Source organism: Eschrichtius robustus, chromosome X (assembly GCF_028021215.1).
Source record: "Eschrichtius robustus isolate mEscRob2 chromosome X, mEscRob2.pri, whole genome shotgun sequence".
NCBI lineage: Eukaryota > Metazoa > Chordata > Mammalia > Artiodactyla > Eschrichtiidae > Eschrichtius > Eschrichtius robustus.
In genome coordinates this window covers 39177990-39190842 of record NC_090845.1, presented here as the reverse complement: position 1 = coordinate 39190842, position 12853 = coordinate 39177990, and the positions used below count along the sequence as shown (strand labels likewise).

Below are 12853 nucleotides of genomic sequence, written 5' to 3'. Positions count from 1 at the left end.
GGGATTGTATTAGTCATGATGGGCTGGAATATGCTGAAGTAATGAAAAGTATTCACAACCTCAGTGGTTTAAATGTTTATTTCCCCCTCCTACTATGTTCATCATAGTCGCTCAGAGACCCAGGTCCCATCCCAACATGTGTGTCCACAGTCATTGGGGCAGGGAGAAGGGGATGTCACACACCAACACTTAAGGTGTTCCCCCAGAAAGGACATATGTCATTTTTGCTTGGTTATCATTGGCCACACCTATCTTCAAAGAGGGTGGGGAAATGCAATCCTACCCTGTGTGGGGAGAGAGAAGAGAGGCAGAACATTTGGGAACATCTTTAGTGACTACCACGGAGATCTTTCCACATCAGGACCCACAGATCTACCTCATTCAACCACAGTAAAGGTGTACTGCAAATGACTTAACCAATGCCGCTCCTCGGACAATACAAGCCATGTAACAATGAATGTTCTTTCACATTTATCTTTACTCACTTGTTTCAGTATATCTGTAGGATAAATTCCCTGAAGCAGAATTGCTGGCTCAAAGAGTTTGTGCATTTTTAAACTGTACTAAATATTGCCAAATTGCTAGGTCTTGCTAAATTATCTCCTGAAGGAATTGCCAATTTGCACACAGACCAAGAGAGAATGAGAATTTCTGTTTCCACCAAGTCCTGGTTCTATCTAACTTTTAAATCGTTGACCATTAGATAGGCTAATATTGTCATTTTAATTTGTGTTTATTTCATTAGGAATTACATTGAGCATCTTATCACATGTCTATTAGTCACTTATATTTCTTTTTCTGTAAATTACCCATTCCTGACCTTTGCCCATTTTCTGTTGGGTTACTAGTCTTTGTTCTCATTGATTAGTAAGAGCTCTTTGTATATTCAGGAAATTAGCCTATAGTCTGCCATGTGTATTTCAAAGTTGGTTTTTTTTTTTGGTATGTATTTATCTTTTGTCATTATGGTGTTTTTGTTTACACAGACATTTAAAATTTCATATTGATCAAAACTACCAGTTTTGGGACTTCCCTGGTGGCGCAGTGGTTAAGAATCCACCTGCCAATGCAGGGGACACGGGTTCGAGCCCTGGTCCGGGAAGATCCCACATGCCGCGGAGCAACTAAGCCCGTGCACCACAACTACTGAGCCCGTGCTCTAGAGCCCGTGAGCCACATCTACTGAGCCTGTGCGCCTAGAGCCCGTGCTCCGCAACAAGAGAAGCCCCCGCAATGAGAAGCCCGTGCACTGCAACGAAGAGTAGCCCCCGCTCGCCGCAACTAGAGAAAGCCTGCGCGCAGCAACGGAGAACCAACGCAGCCAAAAATTAATTAATTAATTAATTAATTTTTTTAAAAAAACTACCAGTTTTTTGCTTTGTGAATTCTGGGTTTAGGAACTTGTTTTAAAAGGCTTTTCCCAGTGAAAATATTTTTTTTTAAAGGCAAAGAGACATTTTATTAATTAATTAATTTATTTATTTTTGGCTGTGTTGGGTCTTCGTTTCTGTGCGAGGGCTTTCTCTAGTTGTGGCGAGCGGGGGCCACTCTTCATCGCGGTGCACGGGCCTCTCACTATCGCGGCCTCTCTTGTTGCAGAGCACAGGCTCCAGACGCGCAGGCTCAGTAGTTGTGGCTCACGGGCCCAGTTGCTCCGCGGCATGTGGGATCTTCCCAGACCAGGGCTCGAACCCGTGTCCCCTGCATTAGCAGGCAGATTCTCAACCACTGCGCCACCAGGGAAGCCCGAAAATATTTTTTTAAATCACCCATGTTTCTTTCTAAAACTTTTATATTCCTTCACTCTTGGAAGATCTTCCTCTCTTCAAAGGACAGGGTTGGTGTTACTAAAAATCTGTTTCTTGCAGAAAGTGGGTGGATAAATATTAAACTGAACTCTTATTTTGCACTTCAACTGCCCCCGCCCCCCCCCCCCCACACACATGCATGTTGGGCTCTGAAACCCTTTTCCTAAATTCACTCAATTCTTTCTCCAGGAAAATATCATTACTGGCCTAATTACAGATATTCACTCAGAAGAAATTGATCTGGGTCAGCAGGAGCTGTTTCTGCCTCCTTTCCACATCCTGTTTCCTGCACACAGACACCATAATTATAGGACTGAGTTGAGCTGATGGAACAACCACAAAACTGGCAAGATAAAAGGAAGATCAAAAAAATTGAGTGGCTACTTTGTATTCCCTTTTTCCTAGGACTGAGAACTTCAGAAATCCACAAACTAAACAGCTATGATACCTAAATTTAAAGTAAAAGAAGCAAGAGTGGGTGGAACTGTATATTCTCATACGTACATAAAAATGACATAGCTTTCTGGCTTAAACTTGAACAACAGTTTGCTCATTGAATTAGGTAAGATTCTTCATTTTTGTTTTCATTCATTTGTCTCTTAAGCACAGACTTCCAATACATACGATGAATCCTATCTGGATGTTTATTTCAGCTCCATATTTTGGGAATCTAAAACCTAGAGTATTCCTAGGAAAATCCTTGTATATATGCACGAGGATATGTGTGCAAAAATAGTCTTGGTAGCATTGTTTATAAGTGCTCCAAACTGGAAACACCCCAAGTGTTCACCAACAGCAGAAAGAATACATAAGTTATGTAATATTCATACCATGGAATACTATACAGCAATGGGAGTGAACAAATAGAGCCACATGCCACAAGAGAGTGTTCAGAGCCCTCACAAAATATATACAGTATAACTGATTTCTCTAAATTCAAGCACAGGCAAAGCTAAACCACATTGTTTTAAAATGCATACATGCGAGGTCAAAATATAAGAAAACGCATGGAAATGATTACTATAAAAGTCAGGAGAGGGATTATTTCTTGAGGACAGAAGACAATGATCAGGAGGGAGGGATACCTGGGGATTTCGAAGATGGGGGTGATGTCCTATTTCTTGATCTGGGTGTTGTTGACATGCGTGTTCCCTTTAGAAACATTTGTTAAATCACACGTGTAGGTTTTAGGCACTTTTCTGTTTTTTTACTTCAACATGAAAAAAGTTTTTTAAGTTTTTTTAAAAACCCTAGCAGGTTACACAAAGTTGAGTTACAGTAAAAATTCACAGGAGATTAGAGTGGGTTGTGGGCAGGTGTCTGCCTTACATTTGAGGAAGTCGGGTAGGGCTGCCAGATAAAGTAGACGATGGTTACGCAGTAAATGTAAATTTCAGATAAACAATGCATAGTCTTGTAGCATATTTCAAATATTTCATGCAGCAACATGGATGGACCTAGAGATTATCATCCTAAGTGAAGTAAATCAGACAGAGAAAGACATATACCATATGATATCACTTATATGTGGAATCTAAAAAAAAAAAATGATACAAATGAACTTATTTACAAAAGAGAGATAGACTCACAGACATAGAAAACAAACATATGGTTACCAAAGGGGGAAGGGGGGGAAGGGATAAATTGGGAATTTGGGATTAACAGATACACACTACTATATATAAAACAGATAAACAACAAGGACCTACTGTATAGCACAGGGAACTATATTCAATATCTTGTAATAACCTATAGTGGAAAAGAATCTGAAAAAGAATATATATATACACACACACACACACACACACACACACATAACTGAATCACTTTGCTATACACCTGAAATATTATAAATCAACTATATTTCAACTTAAAAAATATTTCATAGAATGTGCTTATCCTAAAAAATTTATTCATTGTTTATTCAAAATTCAAATTTAACTTGGCTTTTGTATTTTTATTTGCTAAATCTGGCCACAGTATACTGTCCAGGACAATAGTACAAAAGGAGGCCCCTACACCATATGTCTGAAAACTAAGTTATACACCCATCTAGCAAACTGTTCAATAAAACATGTTCTATTCTCCTATCTTGACAAATACACCCTCACAGTGACAAAGTTGATAAATATATACGTAAAGCTATGATATTTTTTGTATGACTGAAATTCAGTAAAACATCAAAGACTACTGAAGTCAGTTATGTTTGTGTGTGTCTGTGTATTTTGTGAGTTTGGAGGATTAATAAAATAAAGACATACATAATTCATACATTAGCATATATATGTTGCTTAAATTTTATTTTATTGCCTGAGTTTACAAAGTCACAAATTATGCTACGATAATTAAAAATTTCACATAACTTGTGTTCTGTTGATAGTAATTATCTCAAGAATTTTAAACAGAAGATGTGTGTTAGAAAAAATTCAGTCTCCCTCCTATGTATCTCTGACACCCACACTATGACCACACTCACAACACTTCTGACACCAGATGTGTGTGGGTTTCCCCACCAAGCAATTCTCTGCAACACCAGCTGGGTGTCCTACAATTCAACTCAATTCTGACACTATCTACCTGGAGACAGAATCAGATTCCACAAGTTAAAAGACTCAGTCCCACAAGACTGCCCCACCCTCACTTCAGATGCCAATTGCAAGCCCAGACTATTACCTGTACTTCTGACCATCCAGCTGTAAATCAGAAGTTCCCATGACCCCTTCCTCGCGTTTGATTAATTTGCTAGGGTGACTTACAGAACTCAGAGAAACAGTTGACATACTGTTTACCAATTTATTATAAAAGGATATGATAAAAGATACAGATGAACTGGCAGATGGAAGAGATGTGTAGAGCTAAGTATGTGGGAAGAGGGTTGGAGCTTCCAGCCCTCCCTGGGTGAGTCACTCTCCCCAAATCTCCACATGTTCACCAACCCGGAAGCTCTCCAAACCTGGTACTTGGGGGATTTTTATGGAGGTTTCCTCACATAGGCATGGTTGATCATTAACTCCATTTCCAACCCCTCTCCGCTCTTTGGAGAATGGGGGATGGGACTGAAAATTCCAAGCTTCCAATCATGGTTTGGCCTTTCTGGTGATCCAGCCCCCATCCAGGACCCCACCAAGAGTCACCTCATTAGAACAAAAGACACTGCTATCACCCAGGAAATTCCAAGGGACTTAAGAGCTCTGTGTCAGGAACTGGGGCCAAAGATCAAATATTAGAACAAAAGATGCCCCTAGTGCTCTTATCAGTTAGGAAATTACAAGGGTTTGGGGAGCTTTGTGCCAGGAACCAGGGACAGAGACAAATATATGTTTTCTATTATCTCACAAGATGTAACTGCATTAAAATTGTATACATTTTTAATATATTTACATCAAATTTTTAAATTAAGGTAGGTAGCAAAAATCAAAATATTTAAACATTTTCTTATGTTTCAAAAACATTTTTCTTATAAAATATTCAAAATTGTGTATTAAAGTTAAATAGCAGGACTTCCCTGGTGGTGCAGTGGTTAAGAATCCGCCTACCAATGCAGGGGACACAGGTTCGAGCCCTGGTCCAGGAAGATCCCACATGCCATGGAGCAGCTAAGCCTGCGAGACACAACTACTGAGCCCACATGCTGCAACTACTGAAGCCCATGCGTCTAGACCCTGTGCTCCGCAACAAGAGAAGCCACCGCAATGAGAAGCCCGCGAACCGCAACGAAGAGTAGCCCCTGCTCGCCGCAACTAGAGAAAGCCCGCGCGCAGCAACGAAGACCTAACGCAGCCAAAAATAAATAAAATTTAAAAAAATAAAAGTTAAATGGCAGTGGTTGCCAAGGGCTGGGGGGTCGGGGGATGGGGAGTTATTGTTTAATGGGTACAGAGTTTCAGTTTTGCAAGATGAAAAGAATTCTGGAGAGGGATAGCAATGATGATTGCAAAACAATATAAATATATTTAATACTGCTCAACTGTACACTTAAAAATAGTTAAGGTGGTAAATTTTATGTTATGTGCATTTTACGATAATAAAAACATTTTTAATTAAATGGGAAATATAATCAACAGACATCAAATTTTTATCTGAATTATTTAAAGATGACATTTTAAGTTTTTGAAAATTTAAATAATTCTTATTAAATATTTTATAACAGTAAAACAATATAAAAAATCTGGTATCACATTTCACACATTAGGTTGAGACCTGCATATATACCAAATTAAGAGTAATATAAGTTTTTTATATTATGTTTTAAAATATTGCTTATATTATTTATATGTTTTAAAATATTGTTCAATATTTGGCCAATGTTCCTCAGTTGCGATGTTGTGAAAATCACCTTAATTCCGTGAGTACCTCCAGAACCATGAATTGGGATTCTAAGAGAAGCAAGAAAATGGACACTTGGAACCCACTGGGGCAATCGCTTATATTTGTGTGATATTCAGTGATGATGTCTTTTCTCTTACCAAGCAGTTCAGTCCCTCTAACCCTCCTCCTCCCACTCTGAAATGCTCTCCACCTCTGGCGTCCTCAGCAGCCCAACCCACAAGTCTCCACAGCATGTGGCTCTGGTCACCTTTGGTTTGAAGGACACAAGATGCCTGAACACCAGTCAGTCATGGGAGTGGATGTTCAAGGTCACAGGCCAGACTGTGCCAATGCCGACTAGCTGATCCTAAGTCAAGAGGTGCCCATGTGCTTGTTAATAAGTGTGTTTTTGTGACCTGTGGGGCTCTCTGAAATGTGGAGCACATTTCAGAGAGCAGGGGTCCCTCTAGCCCAGATCTAAGGATGGTACTGGTTCTGGGAACCTGGTCAGATCAAAATGAATTCAAGAAGGAAGTAATCATCCAGACCCTTGGCAAGGGTAAGTTTGACAGGCTTTCCTCCAGTTCTACTAACATAAGGAAACAACCATGCTTTTGTAGGAAGTTCCATCACAGCTAAGTGAAATGTCAACCAGGCAACAGCTAGCCTGAAGCTAGGTAATAAGAAAGCCCCTCACTGAGGCCTTCCCTGTTTCCTTCCCTCCACCAGGTAGCGCCATTTCCCCCCTCCAATGGAAATAAACTTCTCTCTTCAATTTGGGGTCAATTTACAAAATATTCAAGTTTCAAATGCCGAGGCTAGGGGCTTGGCAGCTGGCCAGGAAGAGGCATGAGGCCGGAACTGAACTTTGCCCTTCCAGCTGACTGATTGTCCCCACTCTGCCTGCCTTGTTCAGCAGTTGTCAAGTTCCCAGCTTCATCATGGTGTGCCCCATCACCCCAGGGCCCCGCCCCCACGCTGGGGGCATTATAGAACCCTCCATGCTATTCCAGTGTGGAGGAAAGGGAAGTTCCCTACATTGTTGGTGGGAATGTAAATTGGTGCAGCCACTATAGAAAACAGTCTGGTGGTTCCTTAAAAACTAAAAACCAGCAATTCCACTCCTGGGCATATATGCAGAGAAAGCTCTAATGCAAAAAGATACACTCACCCCAATGTTCATTGCAGCGCTATTTACAATAGCCAAGACATGGAAGCAACCTAAGTGTCCATCGACAGATGAATGGATAAAGAAGATGTGGTTCATATATACAATGGAATATTACTCAGCCATTAAAAAAAGAATGAAATAATGCCATTTGCAGCAACATGGATGGACCTAGAGATTATCATCCTAAGTGAAGCAAGTCAGACAAAGACAAATATCATATGATATCACTTACATGTGGAATCTAAAAAATGCTACAAATGAACTTATTTACACAAAAGAAACAGACTCACAGACATAGAAACCAAACTTATGGTTACCAAAGGGGAAAGAGGAGAGGAGTGATGAATTAGGAGCCTGGGATTAGCGTATACACACTACTCTATATAAAATAGAGAGAAAATAAAGTCCCACTGTATAGCACAGGGAACTACATTCAATATCGTGTAATAAACTATAATGGAAAAGAATCTGAAAAAGAATATATATATATAAATATATATATATATAACTGAATCACTTTGCTGTACACTAGAAACTAACACAACATTGTAAATCAACTATACTTCAATTTAAAAAAAAAAGACTGTATTCAATGTCCTGTTATAAGCCATAGTGGAAAGGAATATGAAAAAGAATATATGTATAACAGAATCACTTTGCTGTACAGCAGAAATTAACACAACATTGTAAATCAACTATACTTCAATAAAAATAAAAACAAAAAAAAACACACAAAAAAGAACCCTCCCTGCTATTTCTTTGAGCAAGAAGCTGAAATCTTCGACCAATGCAAAATCTGCAGTAGACTTCTCACCTGGGGAGGCGGCTACTGGTCTTCTACCGCATGACTCCATGAAAGAGGTTGATTTTCATTATTATGCATTCTCACTGAGGCTTTTTTTCATGAATTTTTTTTTTTTAATGATTTTATTGGTCTAGCATGACCAACCGTCGGTGTGAGGGTTTTTTTTGTTTTGTTTTGTTTTTTAATACTTTTATTTATTTATTTAATTTATTTATTTATGACTGTGTTGGGTCTCTTAGTTTTCGTGTGAGGGCTTTCTCTAGTTGCGGCAAGTGGGGGCCACTCTTCATTGCGGTGCGCGGGCCTTTCACTATCGCGGCCCCTCCCGTTGCGGGGCACAGGCTCCAGACGCGCAGGCTCAGCAGTTGTGGCTCACGGGCCCAGTTGCTCCGCGGCATGTGGGATCCTCCCAGACCAGGGCTCGAACCCGTGTCCCCTGCATTAGCAGGCAGATTCTCAACCACTGCGCCACCAGGGAAGCCCCATGAATTTTTAAACATAAGCATTTGTACGTCACAAAAAAAACTCAATAATGATTCCATTTTAGATCTCGCTAGGTTAGTTAGATGGAGTTGCCATCAGTTTAGAGAACACAGGAGGAAAAAAATAACGTAGATGGGAAAGTGATGAGGCCAGTTTGAGACATGTGAGGCGGCAGAGCCCTTGGAAGTCAGTGAAATGGCTAATGGGCCATTGGAGATTTAAGCTGAAACTCCAAGGAGAAGTCTGGGGTACAAATACATCTATCATTCGTGTCTACCGGTCAGATAAAATTTGGGGCTGAAGCATACTCATACCTTTATATTCCCACAGATAGCACAGCCCTTCAGTGACTGGGAAGGACAACTCCTAGGACTTATGTGATGTCACAAGGAGAAAAGCAGAGTTGTTGAGAAGAGTAGTTAGCTGAGGGAGCCGAAAATAGAGCTTTGTGGCAGAATCAGACCTCAGGTTTGCAGACTGCAGGTTTAACCCCAGGAAGTCAGGAGACAAAGGGGAAGTGAGGGGCTTAAGATAAGGCGGAACACTAAAGACAACTTAGCAGAATCTCCTCAAAAGGTTAGAGGAATTGTCCCAGGTCACTCAGCAGAGCACCTTAGTTAATCAGTGACTCAATTCTATCTCCCCAAATTCTGGTCCCAGCTTTCCTGTGAATCCCCTGGGTGGCTGCCTGTGTCTTTGTCTTATCTTTCAAAGGAGTGAGTGGGCAACTGCTCTAACCTAGAGAATTAAGAAACGTGTAAGTGAATATATTTAACCTATAAAATTTATTCCATTTCATTGGAATAATAACTAATCCATTTTTAAAGGGTTTATTAATAAATGAGTCACAGGTATGAAATGTACAGCATGGGGAATGTAGTCAACGACTATGTAATATCTTTGTATAGTGACAGATGGTAAAAGTAGACTTATCATGATGATCATTTTGTAATGCGTAGAAATATCGAATCACTGTGTTGTGTACCAGGAACTAACATAGTGTTGTAGGTCAATTACATTTCAAAACCAAACAAACTCATAGAAAAAATGATCAGATTTGTGGTTAACAGAGGTGGGGTGGGGGGGAGGGAGAATTGGATGATGGTGGTCAAAAGGTGCACACTTCCAGTTATAAGTAAGTACTAGGGATGTAATGTACAACATGATTAATATAATTAACATTATATTATATATAATGTGTTATATATATGTTATATAGTATGTATTATATATAATGTATGTTATATATGAAAGTTAAGAGAGGAAATCCGAACAGTTCTCATCACAAGGAAAAAAATTTTTTCTTTTTCTTTTATTTTGTATCTATATGAGATGATAGATGTTCACTAAACTTATCGTGGTAATCATTTCATGAAGTATATAAGTCAAATCATCATGTTGTACACCTTAAACTTATCCAGTGCTGTATGTCAACATATCTCAATAAAACTAGAAGAAAATAAAATAAAATACAATAAAATAAAATAGGGTTTGTTGCATAAGCTTGTGTACAGAATATTGAAATCATTTCATAGGTCGGAAGACTTAGGTGGAGGACAAAATAAACTAATCCCAAAACAATTCAGAGTTGTCACCTCCTGTTCCTGACTTTCCTCATTCTCAACCATCATCCATTTGGCTTCACCCTGTGGCTTTTTTTTTTTCCCCCCAAAGAATAAAGCTTTGCTCTTCTCTCCCCAGCTTCCAGAATGGTGCCTGGCACATAGTAGACACTCAGCCAATAGTCACTGAATGACTGAATCAATTCTCTGAAAGTCTATTGGAATCAGATTCCTAATCAAAAAGAGTTACATCTTTCTCAACAACGGAAGTGTGTCTTTGTTTTTTCCTTTATAATTTTTTTCAGATGACAAACGTCATTCTGAAAACTTGAAAATTTAGAAAAGTGGAGAATTTGGAAGCAGCAGAAAAGTTTTGAAGAGAAGAAATCCTGACATCTTACTACTCGGGGCTACCACAAAACAGTTGAAGGGTTTTAGGATTATAATTAATCAAGTAATCTGTGTTCATAATTGAAATATTAGAGGTAGAGGCAAAAAGGGAAACGGGAGGAAACTGTAGCATCCTCAGAGGAGGATGGGGGACTTCCCTGGTGGTCCAGTGGTTAAGAATCCACCTTCCAATGCAGGGTACGTGGGTTCAATCCCTGGTCAGGGAACTAAGATCCCACATGCTGTGGGACAACTAAGCCCGCATGCCACAACTAGAGAAGATCTCGCGTGCCGCAACTAAGACCCAACACAGCCAAATAAATTAAAAATAAATAAATAAATAATTTTTCTTTTCTTTCAAAAAAAGGAGAATGGCTCAGGTCTTGAGCTTTAAAGAAAGCAGTTTGCAGTTAGCAGGGCTTCTGGGACATTACTCTGAGCTGCCTGGGAGCCTGAGGCCAGGACAAGGTCTGGCCCTGAGGTAAGAAGACAGCTGGGACTTCCCTGGTGGTCCAGTGGGTAAGACTCCGTGCTCCCAATGCAGGGGGCCCTGATTCAATCCCTGGTCAGGGAACTAGATCCCACATGCATGCCGCAACTAAGACCTGGCGCAGCCAAAATAAATAAATATGTATTTTTAAAAAAAAGAAGAAGACAGCCACAGGCCCCCATAGCACATGTCTACTTAAAATGTATACATCAGAATTTAAAGTCAAAATTATTTAAATCATGCTGAAATTTTATTAATTTGAAAGTTTAATTAAATCTTGGTAACTGTTTTTATAAATACATAACTTTTTGCATTATTAGTGTTCAATGCCCATTTTGGGCTCCATAGTAGAGAGCTAACATCATGCTTCCTGCACATTACAAGTGTGTGTGTGTAGATACCATGCATATTATAGATTTAAGAGTAATATGGGGCTTCCCTGGTGGTGCAGTGGTTATGAATCCGCCTGCCAATGCAGGGGACACGGGGTCGAGCCCTGGTCCGGAAAGATCCCACATGCCGCGGAGCAACTAAGCCCGTGTGCCACAACTACTGAGCCTGCGCTCTAGAGCCTGCGAACCACTGCTGAGCCCGCGAGCCACAACTACTGAAGCCCGCGCGCCTAGAGCCCGTGCTCCGCAACAAGAGAAGCCAACGCAGTGAGAAGCCCACACACCGCAACGAAGAGTAGCCCCCGCTCGCCGCAACTAGAGAAAGCCCACGTGCAGCAACGAAGACTCAATGTAGCCAAAAATAAATAAATAAATGTATTTTTTAAAAAAAGAGTAATACGAATTTTTTTAATGTCTCATGGTGCTCCTAGCCACCATGTGGTACTTCTGGAACCACAAAGACAAACAAGAATGCGGACGTGCAGCATCAATGGGACATTATACTTGGTTATGTGTGAATCTCTTGCATTCATGCTCTCCGGAAGGAAGGGTTTGACAAGTCAATTTGTCTTTTCTTTCACCTCAACTTTCTGCAGCTCAAATTCTCCCAGCCCTCTGAAGCAGTGGCCTCTCCAAGATCAGGGGAGGCACAGCCCACAGACCTTCATGGCATCCAGAAATAGTCGCCTTTTGTTTTGAAAACAGTGTAAGCCGCTGCGCAGAAGTATTTCCCTGGGGCCTGAACAGTTGTGAGTCACGCCAGTGGCTGTCCTGAGAAGCGCACAGCTCCGGGCTCAGGGCTCTGCCAGCACTGACCACTGGATTCCAAGGCAGAGATGCCCACGCACTCTCTACCACATGTATTCTGTATGTTCTTGTGGTATGTGGCACCCTCCAAAGCATGGAGCCCAGGGCCGGGCCCTCTTACCCAGGTCGCAGGGCAATATTGGATTAGGACCTCCCTTTGCCTCCTGGGGCAGCCCAGCCCATGTTGTAGAGCTACCCAGGACAGGACAATAAAAGAATGTGACAAAAAAACACTTCCAGGCTCACCTGTGCTTCACGGGATACACTCTCACTTTTTTGTGTTGATTCAGTATTTTTTATAGATTATACTCCATTTAAAGTTATTACAAAATAATGGCCAAATTTCCCTGTGCTGTACTATATATCCTCATTGCTTATTTATTTTATATATAGTAGTTTGCATCTCTTAATCTCCTACCCCTATCTTGCCCCCTGCCCCCCATACAGGCTCACTTTTGAAGCCACTTGCCAGACGCATTACCGCAGGCAGAGATCGCCTGACCCACTGCAAGGCTGTTTTATGGGAAGACAAGCCCCATCCCAGGCAGGCTCTACAGCAGCTTTTGCGGAGAGGGCTGGGTGCTTCCCGCAAAACCTCACTGGAGCCAGCCAGAGCTGGGAATGAAGCCCAGGCACT

At 40.8% G+C, this 12853-nt stretch overlaps 1 long non-coding RNA gene across 1 annotated transcript in view; it reads right to left on the bottom strand.

Annotated features, from left to right (window-relative positions):
* Positions 1-12853, bottom strand: part of LOC137757324 (uncharacterized) — a 44725-nt gene that overhangs the window by 5726 nt on the left and 26146 nt on the right. The window lies entirely within an intron of this gene.